This window comes from Manis javanica, chromosome 17 (assembly GCF_040802235.1).
Source record: "Manis javanica isolate MJ-LG chromosome 17, MJ_LKY, whole genome shotgun sequence".
In the NCBI taxonomy this organism is placed as follows: domain Eukaryota; kingdom Metazoa; phylum Chordata; class Mammalia; order Pholidota; family Manidae; genus Manis; species Manis javanica.
In genome coordinates, this window is record NC_133172.1 from 27,478,837 (window position 1) to 27,490,896 (window position 12,060).

Genomic DNA, 12,060 nt, shown 5'->3' on the forward strand with positions numbered 1-12,060 from the left:
AAGTCTGAGGGGGACTGAAGGGTTCTGGCTCAGTCTGTGGGGGAGTGACGCGGTCTAGCTGCGCCTAGTCAAGCAGGTCCTGAAGTGCGGAAGGGGGTCAAAGAAAATAAAGAAAGATAGAATCTGACTCACGTGTCACCAGCTAGCAGCCCAGCTGCTTGCCTCTGCTGCTCTAGTTGGGCTTGAACTCATGACTCTGAGGTTAAGAGTCCCATGCTCTACTAACTGAGCTACAGCAGGGCTCTGGTTAATTGCTTATGGAATGCATAAACAGAATGTTCTTTGTTCTCCATTCCTGCTACATCGGCAAGTGGGGGAAGGGCATAGCTAGAAGCAGGGGCGGTGTTTCTACACATCTTCAAGGTCTCCCTATTTTCAGAGTGAGGAGTCTTGGCAAGATATGTTTTTGTGGGCAGATAACTTCTAAGGACTGCACCGGTTGTTCTCTAGCTTATGCTTTCCCATGCTGCGTTCAGACATGAGGGAAGATGCTTTCCCATTCTCCCTACAAACATGTGAGAAGACAAAGGCGGTCCCTAACAGGGGAGAAACAGGTGATGAGGGCAAAGACGGAGGAGGCCCCCGGGACTTAGTTAAAGGGGGGGCTGAAAGGCTCAGGCTTAATCTGCAGGGGACGAAGGTGGAGGAGGTAAGATGGGGGAGGAGATGGTGGGGGAGGAAGGGAGAAGGGCTGTTGTAGGAGAAGAAGGGGAAGGGAGTGAAAGGGAGGCTTCTGTGGGGGCAGCGGCTTGCAGTCTAGGAGAACTTGGGAGGGGGCAGGGGGAGGGGGAGGCGGAAAGCTTCGATATAGGGAATCTCCTTCCATTTTTTCAGGCGCTGGCAGTAGTTAAAAAGTTCGCGAGTGATGTTAGGATCAAGAGTTCCCCCTGCGGGCCATTGGTTGTTATTGTCTAGGGGGTATGTCGGCCAATCTTGGGAGCAATATTTATGGAGAAGTTTTGGTTTTATATCAGGCATCAGGGAGAGGGTAGCCAGATGCTTAAGCAGGCATTCAAGAGGTGAACTTTCAGGGAGGGATGAGGAGGCTCCCATGGCTAAAGGACAGAGAAGGAGACAAACAGGGGAACATGAACGGAGATCCTCGGACTGGAAGCCGACCGCAAGGAGACAAAGGGCGTCCCCGATGATCCTTGGTGGTCTGCGGAAACTCGTATATGAGTCGGAAATTCTTAGGAAGTGTGGGTCGTCACCCAGACTTCCCTAAGAAGGCAGAGTGCCGGAGTCTCGAGGTACCTAGTGCTAGGAGATTTCGGCGGACGGAGCAGAAGGAGGGGGGGGAAGGGAGCGTTCTCATCCGCAAAGGAGTCACCTCGTTTATGGCTATTGGAGGGGGGTGCCTGAGAGTCTGCCGCAGCCGTGAAGGCCTAAGGCGGGGATTTATGGCTGTCGGAGGAGGGGCCTGAGGGTCTGCCGCAGCCGTGATGGCCTGAGGCGGGGAGAGTTCCCTCCTCGTCCCTGAGCATCAGGGCCTTGCCAGATGATCACGGTCAATGGCATTGCGATAATTCGGAGAAGAGTGGCCCACCCCGGGGAAATTTTGCTTAAAAAGTTTCAGCACTGATGTAAGGGACGGTGAATGCGTTTATGACTGTCAGAGGAGGGACCTGAGCGTCCGCTGCAGCCATAAAGGCTTGAGGCGGGGATTTATGGCTGTTTGGGGAGGGGCCTGAGGGTGCGCCACAGCCATGAAGGCCTGAGGCGGGGAGAGTTCCCTCCTCATCCCCTAGCGTCAGGGCCTTGCCGGACGATCACGGTCAATGGCACTGCGATAGCTCGGGGAAGAGTGGCCCACTCTGGGGGGAAAACTTACCTAAAGGCCAGAGAGGAGTGGTGAGTGTGATGAGCCAGCGCCGGAAAAAGAGGACGAGGGCAAGCTGCTGCTAGTGTCCGGGGGAAGACGGTTCCCCCGTCTCCCAGGTTTTGGCACCAATGAAAGGAAAGGAGCGACACACAGCAGCAATTCACTGGAGAGTTCCGCTTTATTAGGGAAAGGTGCTGGGGTATATAGGAAGGGGTATGAATTGATTGAGGTGTCACTTCTACGGGGCTGGTGGCTGTTGGCTAGGTGCTGGGATTGGGAGGGGAGCGAGAGGTGATTGGGCTTCAGGTGGCGCCGGTGGGAACCAAGGACCCTCCCCCCCCCAAGAGAAGCCAGAAGTTTGCCATCTTACTGGTGGGGGCCCTTCACCTATGTGCTCTTTTCTCCTTCAGATCTGATGAGGTGATTTTGCAAACTGAGCAACTAACTTAGCATGCAGACCCAGCTGTAGATGACATGCTAAAAGGCAGGAAGAATTCCATCTTAAACATAAAATTGCATTTTAACACCCAGGAAATTCAAGAGGCAAGATTCTTTAGTAAGTAGACAATACCTCGGCCCACCTTGGGGGCTGGGCAGGCAGCCTTTCGATGTGCTCCCAGACCAAGGCGCCGGTGTCCCAGAGAGAAATCAAGGCATGAAATTCCTTACAGTTAAGTTAATTTTTAATATTCAGGGACCACTTAACAAGTCCCCACCCCTAAGTTTTTTCATGGTCTCAAAAAATCCTCAACTGCCTATAAAACCCCCTAGACAACGCACCACTACGGACTCTCTTGTCCCCTCCTGGCGTGAGCCGGGAGCTCTGTCCTTCCACTTTATCTCTAAATAAAAGCCTGTACCTCACTCTCCTACCTTGACTGTTTGTGAAGCTCATTCTTCGGCTCCGCAAACAAGAACCCGGGCATCAATAGCTGTAAACAGATGTACTGACCTGTATTCTTAGAGTCAGCTAATATAAGCATAACCACTGACTGGGCTGTGCAGGATGGGGTGTCCAAGGGTTGCAGTGAGAAGGTGGGTGGGCAGCACTAGCTCTTGTCTCCACTGTACCTTCTTAAGAATTTTCAATTTTTATCCTGGACTGGTTCCCTAGACTACATATGTCCAGACATATGGAGAATTAAATATCTGACCTGCTCTCTGCAGGGTTTTGAAGATGAGCTATGGGTATCAATTTTACTGTTATGTTAGACAAATACAACTAAATAAATAATAAAAATTAAAAATGTATGTATAAGTATATTTATGCTTATCTACATATATCAAGCAAAATATATTTCAGCCATATGGTCAAAGTAAAAACTAAAAGAGTCCTGAACTGGAAGCCCAGCAGACTTTGGTTACAATCCAGATATCCTCATTTATCAATCCCTCTGACTTTGGGTGACTCTCGAGAACCCACTGAACAAATTTACTGTAGGCAAACATCTCATAGTAAAGTTGGGAAAGGAAAAAGAAATGAGGCAGAGGTTAGGGAGCAAATGAAATCACTTTTGTAAATTGGAGAGCACTGTGCAAATATTGGTTGTTTCTATCAGTTTTATATAATCTGTGTGGGCAGGAGGCAGATGAAGATGATGCCGGGGTTCTTGTTTGCGGAGCTGAAGAATGAGCTTCACAAACAGTCAAGGTAGGAGAGTGAGGTACAGGCTTTTATTTAGAGATAAAGTGGAAGGACAGAGCTCCCGGCTCACGCCAGGAGGGGACAAGAGAGTCCGTAGTGGTGCGTTGTCTAGGGGGTTTTATAGGCAGCTGAGGATTTTTTGAGAACATGAAAAAACTTAGGGGTGGGGACTTATTAAGTGGTCCCTGAATATTAAAAATTAACTTAACTGTAAGGAATTTACTGCCTTGATTTCTCTCTGGGACACCAGTGCCTTGGTCTGGGAGCACATCGAAAGGCTGCCTGCCCAGCCCCCAAGGTGGGCCAAGGTATTGTCTACTTACTAAAGAATCTTGCCTCTTGAACTTCCTGGGTGTTAAAATGCAATTTTATGTTTAAGATGGAATGCTTCCTGCCTTTTAGCATGTCATCTACAGCTGGGTCTGCATGCTAAGTTAGTTGCTCAGTTTGCAAAATCACCTCATCAGATCTGAAGGAGAAAAGAGCACATAGGCCTGGGCCTTTTAGCATGCTAAAGTGAATCTTACACATGGTTACAAATGATTAGCATAATAAAACATGTTCTGCTCTTCTTTATCTGGGGAACATTAACTGATGTCACTGAAGAATGATTCTAGAGCTCAATGTTTAACACAGAGTTTTAGTCGGGTGGGGGGGGGGGTTCCTTGCATGTAGTTACATTGCTCTGACTACAAATATTCTGCCCTGCCCCCTCCGGAGGTTTTCACTCTATTCTGACTACATCTATGGTTCCTGTCTCACTATGATGAGTAATTGGGACTAAATTTACTTCTCACCATAAACAACTAGAAAACTACACAAAATATAGGAAACAATAGCTCTCAAACAACAGATGTTACAGGACTGTGATCCTTGTGATCACCCTGGCTTTCTGCCTGAAGAGAGCTTCCAGACTGCAGAGCAGGGGAAGGGGATTCAAACGGAGCCTGGCATCTCACTAAGTTGAAGAAACAGAGGTGGCTGGAATTTTGAGAAAGGAGGACCAGGAGAAAGAGCTGATCAGGAAAAGAGTTCAAGAAATCTGTTTAGGGTTTCCCTCTAGTCTATCCTGAATGCTGAGCCACAATGTGGAGCTCTATGAGGCTAGGCCAAGAAGCCTTAAGTTAAATAAGTAGTACAACACACAGGCCTGGGAGACACTGAATTCAGACCAGCCAGAGAGAAGACTCCTCAAAGGACTAGTATAATATATACACACATCAAAACTCTACAGCAAAAAAAAAAAATTCCAATTAGAAAATGGGCAAGAAGCATCAGGAGACATTTTGCCAAAGAGGATTTAAGGATGGCAAATAAGCACATAAAAAACTATTCAATATCATTAGCCACTAGGGAAATGACAAAACCGCAATGAGGTATTACAAACACCTATTAAAGTGGCTAAAATAAAAAATAGTGAAAACACCAAATGCCACTGAGGATACAGAGAAACTGGACCACTCAAGCATTGCTGGTTGGCATGTAAAATGGCACAACTACTCTGGAAAATAATTTGACTATTTCTTAAAAAACACTGAACACAGCTAGTATATGACCTACAACTGCACTCCTGGGTTTTATCCCTGAAAAATGAAAACTGGTCACCCAATAACCTGCAACAAATGTTTATAGCAGCTTTATTCATAATAGCCAAAAACTGGAAAAGAAAACAGATCGTTTTCAACTGGTGAATAGTTAAACAAACTGTGGTGCTTGCATACCATGTATGTCAGTCAGAGTTCTCCAAAGAAATAGAATCAATAGAAGAACAGAGACAGAGAGAGAGGGGAAGGGAGAGATTTATATTAAGGAATTAACTCATGATTGTAGGGGATGGTAAGTCCAAAATTTTCAGGGGAGGCAGGCAGGCTGAAAATAGGTATGAGTCAGTACTTCAGTTTTGAAGCAGAATTTCTTCTCTGAAAGACCTCAGTTTTGAAGCAGAATTTCTTCTCTGAAAGACCTCAGTTTTTGCTCAAAGGACTTCAGCTGAGTGCACATGAGGCCAACCCACATTGTCAAAAGTAATCTCTTTTACTTAAAGTCCATTGATTGTAGTAACCACTCTTCAAAATACTGTCACAGCATCAGTAGATTAGTGTTTGAATAAGTGGGCACTATAGCCTAGCCATGCTGACACAAGAATTAACCATCACACCAAGAACTACTGAGAAAAGGAGTGAACTATAGATATACTTAACAACTAGGATGACCCTCCAGGGAATTTTGCTAAATGAAAAAGTCAATTTCAACAGGTTACATACTGTTTACTTCCACTTATACAGCATTTTGAAATGGCAAAGTTTTAGAAGTGGAAAAGCAATTAGTGGTAGCTGGAAATTAGGGACTTGGAGTAAAGAAAGAGTTGGGGTGGAGGGAAAAGAAAAAGGAGGAGAGTGTAGTTATGAAAGTGTGCCAGGCAGATCTTTGTTATATTGGAATTGATGAGTATCTTAACTGTGGTGTTGGATATATGACCTACACAGGTGATAAAATTTTATGGAAATTAATACACACATCTACACAATGAGCACAAATAACTAAAGAAATTTGATTAAGGTCAGTGGATTGCATCAGTGTCAATATCCTGGTATAATATATTCCCTATATCCTGGTATAATATATCCTATATTATACTGTAGTTATGCAAATGTTACTGGTGGAGGAAATAGGGTGATATATTCATTTAATGTGAGGAGAAACTAGAGTATTCATTTCTTTTTATACATCAACTTTATTGTTATAATTTTTTAAAAAAATATTGTTATAATTAAAATGTCAACTCCCCCGAGAACTGTTGCTTCCAGCCCGTGACATTGATCCACTTTACATCACTACAGACATATTTTTAGGTTTCAAATAAATAGAATCATACAGTATGTACTCTGTGTCTGACTTCTTTAACTTGGGATAATGTTTTTGAAATTCACCTATATTGTTGCATGTAACAGTAGTTCACTCTTTTTATTCCCATTGTTTGGGAGTTTTCCCTACAATTTATTTAACTCTTCACTTATTACAGATATTTATGTTGTTTCAAATTTTTGACTAATATGTATTATGAATAAACCTCTTTTGAATACTTGAGTATAAGTCATTTTGTGCTTGAAAGGGTATCTCCCCGTGACCCTCCCTACCCTGAAATAACTCAGGAAGGCACGGACACAGGCAAGATATTTTAATGGCTGAAAGAGAGAATGGCTGTCTCTAGCTGGAAAGCAGCAGCTCGTGGGTGAGGAAGCGCGTTTTTAAGGAATAGGGGTAGGGTGTGTTCTGCACTGGTGATTGGATCTTAAGGGGTGGGGTCTTAGTGCACCAGAATTTGCCTTCATTCCCATCTTTTTATTTTCTTAATGGGGCCCTCTGGGGAACTGAGCATAGAATCTCATTCTCTAGCTACTTCTTGCTGGAAGGGGACGCAGATTCTGGGGTTGGCAAGGCCATTGCTGTAGAGTTGGGGAAGGGCAGACATCTTGAGATGATTCGTGATGCCATCATAGCTGGTTTCATTATTCTTCATGAGAAGAATAATACAGCCCTGGAGGAGTAACTGGTTGAAAGTATGGTTAGAGATTTTCGAAATTTGATTTTGAATGAATTTTTGGAATAGGTTAATGAAGCAGGGAAGGAAAAGGAGAATAATAATAATAAAGGTAATAGGGGCTATGAGGGGCAAGAGCCAATTGAAGCGGTAAGGGAACAGATTGTTAGGGGAGTTTTCTAGAAGTTAGGAGGCTTTTGTGCCATCCTGGATGAGACCGGATTTATTGGTGTAGAAGCAGCATTGTTCTTGGAGTAGGGCATGTATGCCGCCTTGTGCATCTGTAAGGAGGTCTAGACCTCTGCAATTCTGTAGAACAACTGAGGCTAGAGAGTCTATTTGATCCTGTAGGTATTCTAATTGGTTAGAAACTTCTTTTAGCCCTTTTGTGAGTTCCCTTGATAGTTTAGTAAATTCTGAAAGGGATATTCCTAGAGCTCCAATTCCTGTTCTAGTACCCATGATTATTCCTAGGGTAGCAATCAGGGGAACTAATTGTACAACACAGCGCACTCTGGTGTGGGTTATAGGGAAGACAAGAATGGGTAGGTCAGGTGTAGCTAAGGAAAGGGTGGGAGTAAGAAGACTTAAAAGTCCAAGTCCCCAAAATCTCTCCACTTCCCTGGGTTGCTGAGCCACTGGAGAGCTCCGGCTGCTTGCAGGAGAGAGTGAGCCATGACTGCCGCCTACCTCCCAAGCTATCCTAGTTGGGGAAGCTCTCATTTTAAAAAGTAGTAAATTTGGCCCTTCCTTGCTTGCTTCTGCCTGAGTTGGAAAGAGATGGCCCCAGATTGCAGCAGTTTATCATTCGGAGGAGCCAAGATGGCGGCATGAGTAGGGCAGTGTAAATATCCTCCCAAAACCATATACATTTTTGAAAATACAACTATTCCTAAAAGAGAGAACAGAAGATACAGCACAACAGCCAGGCTACATCTACATCTGTGAAAACTCAGCACCTCACAAAGGGGGTAAGATACAAGCGGCAGCCTGGGGGAAAACAAGTGCCCCCCCAACCCAGCTCCCTGGTGGGAGGAAAGGAGTCAGAGTGGGGAGGGAGTGGGAGCCCAGGACTGCTAAATACCCAGCCCTCATCACCCGCACCAGGAACGCAGACACACAGTGCATGGTGTGCTGAAAATTAGGGAAAGAGAAGAGTAAAATCTGCGAGTGGGACCTGTAGCTAGTGACCCTGGGACAAAAGAAAACCGGGCACTTTTTGAAAGTCTTAAAGGAACAGGGGCCTCACAGCAGGACAGAAACATCCCAGCACACTCAGCAGCTGGGAATCCCAGGAAACTCTGGGAGCCCTAACCCTCTGGGAGGCAGCACAGCTCTGAGGCCCCTCACAGTGATAAACAACCTCCCGTCCATTCCGCCTCTGGTGCAGCCAAACCATATAAGGAGAACAGCCTGAGAGTGGCCACACCAACAGAAACTACCCTGAGGCTCTTCTGCAGCCACCCCAGCCAGACTCAGAGGCCCCGTCAGTACACAGCTGCCCAGCACAAGCTGCTAGGGGTCACCATTCTCACAGGAGAGGAAGGTGACCAGAAAGCAAGAAGGAACTTTATTCTCCCAGCTGCACAACCACCAACTGCCCATGACTACCTCTATTGCCATGAAAAGGCAGTAGAATTTGATCCAGACAAGAATATCCCATACAACCCCTGAGAAGGAGCCTGTGGAGATAGATTTAACCAATCTTCCTGTAAAATAATTCAAAATAAAGGTCATAACCATGCTGACGGGGCTGCAGAGAAATATGCAAGAGCTAACAGATAAAGGTGGGAGGGAGAATAAAGAAATAAAACAATTCTGTAAAGACTTAAGAGCAGACTGGATGAGGTGCAAGAGGCCATTAATGGAATAGAAATCAGAAAACAGGAACACAGAGAAGCTGAGGCAGAGAGAGATAAAAGGATCTTCAGGAATGAAAGAATATTAAGAGAACTGTGTGACCAATCCAAATGGAACAGTATCTGCATTATAGGGGTACGAGAAGAAGAGACAGAAAAAAGGATAGAAAGTGTATTTGAAAAAATAATTGCTGAAAACTTCCCCAAACTGGGGGGGGGGAAATAGTTGCTCAGACCATGGAAGCACACAGAACTCCCAACACAAGGGATCCAAGGAGGAAAACACCAAGACACATAATAATTAAAATGGCAAAGATCAAGGACAAGGACAGAGTATTAAAGGCAGCCAGAGAGAGAAAAAAGGTCACCTACAAAGGAAAACCCATTAGGCTATCATCAGACTTCTCAACAGAAACCTTACAGGCCAGAAGAGAATGGCATGATATATTTAATGCAATGAAACAGAAGGGCCTTGAACCAAGGATACTGTATCCAGCATGATTATCATTTAAATATGAAGGAGGGGTTAAAAAATTCCCAAACAAGCAAAAGTTAAGGGAATTCGCCTCCCACAAACCACCTCTACAGGGTATTTTAGAGGGACTGCCCTAGATGGAAGCACTCTTAAGGCTAAATAGATGTCACTAGAGAAAATAAAATCACAGCAAAGAAAACAGACCAACCAAATACAAACTAAAGTTAAAAAAATAAAATCAACTACTCACAAGAGCAGTCAAAAGAAACACAAAAGAGCACAGAATAAAACACCTAACATATAAACAATGGAGAAGGAGGAATAAGAAGGGAGAGAAATAAAGAATAATCAGACTGTGTTTATAATAGCTCAATAAGCAAGTTAAGTTAGTTAGATACTAGAGAAGCTAACCTTGAACCTTTGGTAACCATGAATCTAAAGCCTACAATGGCAATAAGTACATATCTTTCAATATTCACCCTAAATGTAAATGGACAGAATGCACCAATCAAAAGACACAGAGTAATAGAATGGATAAAAAAGCAAGACCTATCTATATGCTGCTTACAAGAGACGCATCTCAAACCCAAAGATATACACAGACTAAAAGTCAAGGGATGGAAAAAGATATTTCATGCACACAACAAAGAGAAAACGGTAGGCGTGGAAATACTAGTATCAGACAAAATAGACTTCAAAACAAAGAAAGTAACAAGAGATAAAGAAGGACATTACATAACGATAAAGGGGCAGTCCAACAAGAGGATATAACCATTATAAATATATATGCACCCAATACAGGAGCACCAACATATGTGAAACAACTACTAACAGAATTAAAGGAGGAAATAGAATGCAATGCATTCATTTTAGGAGACTTCAACACACCACTCACTCCAAAGGACAGATCCACCAGACAGAAAATCAGAACACAGAGGCACTGAACAACACCCTAGAACAGATGGACCTAATAGACATCTACAGAACTCTACACCCAAAAGCAGAAGGATACACATTTTTCTTAAGGGCACATGGAACATTCTCCAATATAGACCACATACTAGGCCACAAAAAGAGCCTCAGTAAATTCAAAAAGATTGAAATTCTACCAACCAACTTCTCAGACCACAAAGGGATAAAACTAGAAACAAATTGTACAAAGAAAGCAAAAAGGCTCAGAAGCACATGGATGCTTAACAGCATGCTCCTAAATAATCAACGGATCAATGACCAAATTAAAATAGAGATCAAGCAATATATGGAAACAAATGACAACAACAACACAAAGCCCCAACTTCTGTGGGAGGCAGAGAAAGCAGTTCTAAGAGGAAAGTATGTAGCAATGCAGGCATATTTAAAGGAGGAAGAAAAATCCCAAATGAACAGCCTAAAGTCACAATTTTTGAAATTGGAAAAAGAAGAACAAATGAGGCCTAAAGTCAGCAGAAGGAGGAACATAATAAAAATCAGAGAAGAAATAAATAAAATTGAGAAGAATAAGACAATAGAAAAAATCAATGAAACCAAGAGCTGGTTCTTTGGGAAAATAAACAAAATAGATAAGCTCCTAGCCACACTTATTAAGAGAAAAAGAGAATCAATACACATCAATAAAATCAGAAACGAGAAAGGAAAAATCACGATGGACCCCACAGAAATATAAAGAATTATTAGAGACTACTATGAAAACCTAATGCTAACAAGTTGGAAAAGCTAGAAGAAATGGACAACTTCCTAGAAAAATACAACCACCCAAGACTGACCAAGGAAGAAACAGAAAATCTAAACAAACCAATCACCAGCAATGAAATTGATACGGTAACCAAAAAACTACCCAAGAGCAAAACCCCCGGCCAGATGGATTTACCACGGAGGTTTATCAGACATATAGAGAGGACATAGTACCCATTCTCCTTAAAGTTTGTCAAAATATAGAAAAGGAAGGAATACTTCCAAACTCATTCTATGAAACCAGCATCATTCCAATACCAAAACCAGGCAAAGACCCCACCAAAAAAGAAAATTACAGACCAATATCCCTGATGAACATAGATGCAAAAATACTCAACAAAATATTAGCAAACCGAATTCAAAAATACATCAAGAGGATCATACACCATGATGAAGTGGGATTCATCTCAGGGATGCAAGGATGGTACAGCATTCGAAAATCCATCAACATTATCCACCACATAAACAAAAACAAGGACAAAGATCACATGATCATCTCCATAGATGCTGAAAAAGCATTCGACAAAATTCGACATCCATTCATGATAAAAACTCTCAACAAAATAGGTATACAGGACAAGTACCTCAACATAATAAAGGCCATATATGATAAACCCACAGCCAACATCATACTGAACAGCGAGAGGCTGAAAGCTTTTCCTCTAAGATAGGGACCAAGACAGGGATAATTACTCTCCGCACTGTTATTCAACCTAGTACTGGAGGTCCTAGTCATGGCAATCAGACAAAACAAAGAAACACAAGGAATCCAGATTGGTAAAGAAGAAGTCAAACTGTCACTATTTGCAGATGACATGATATTGTACATAAAAAACTCTAAAGAGTCCACTCCAAAACTACTAGAACTAATATCGGAATTCATCAAACTTGCAGGATACAAAATTGATACACAGAAATCTGTGGCTTTCCTATATACTAACAATGAATTAACAGAAAGAGAAATGAGGACAACAATTCCATTCACGA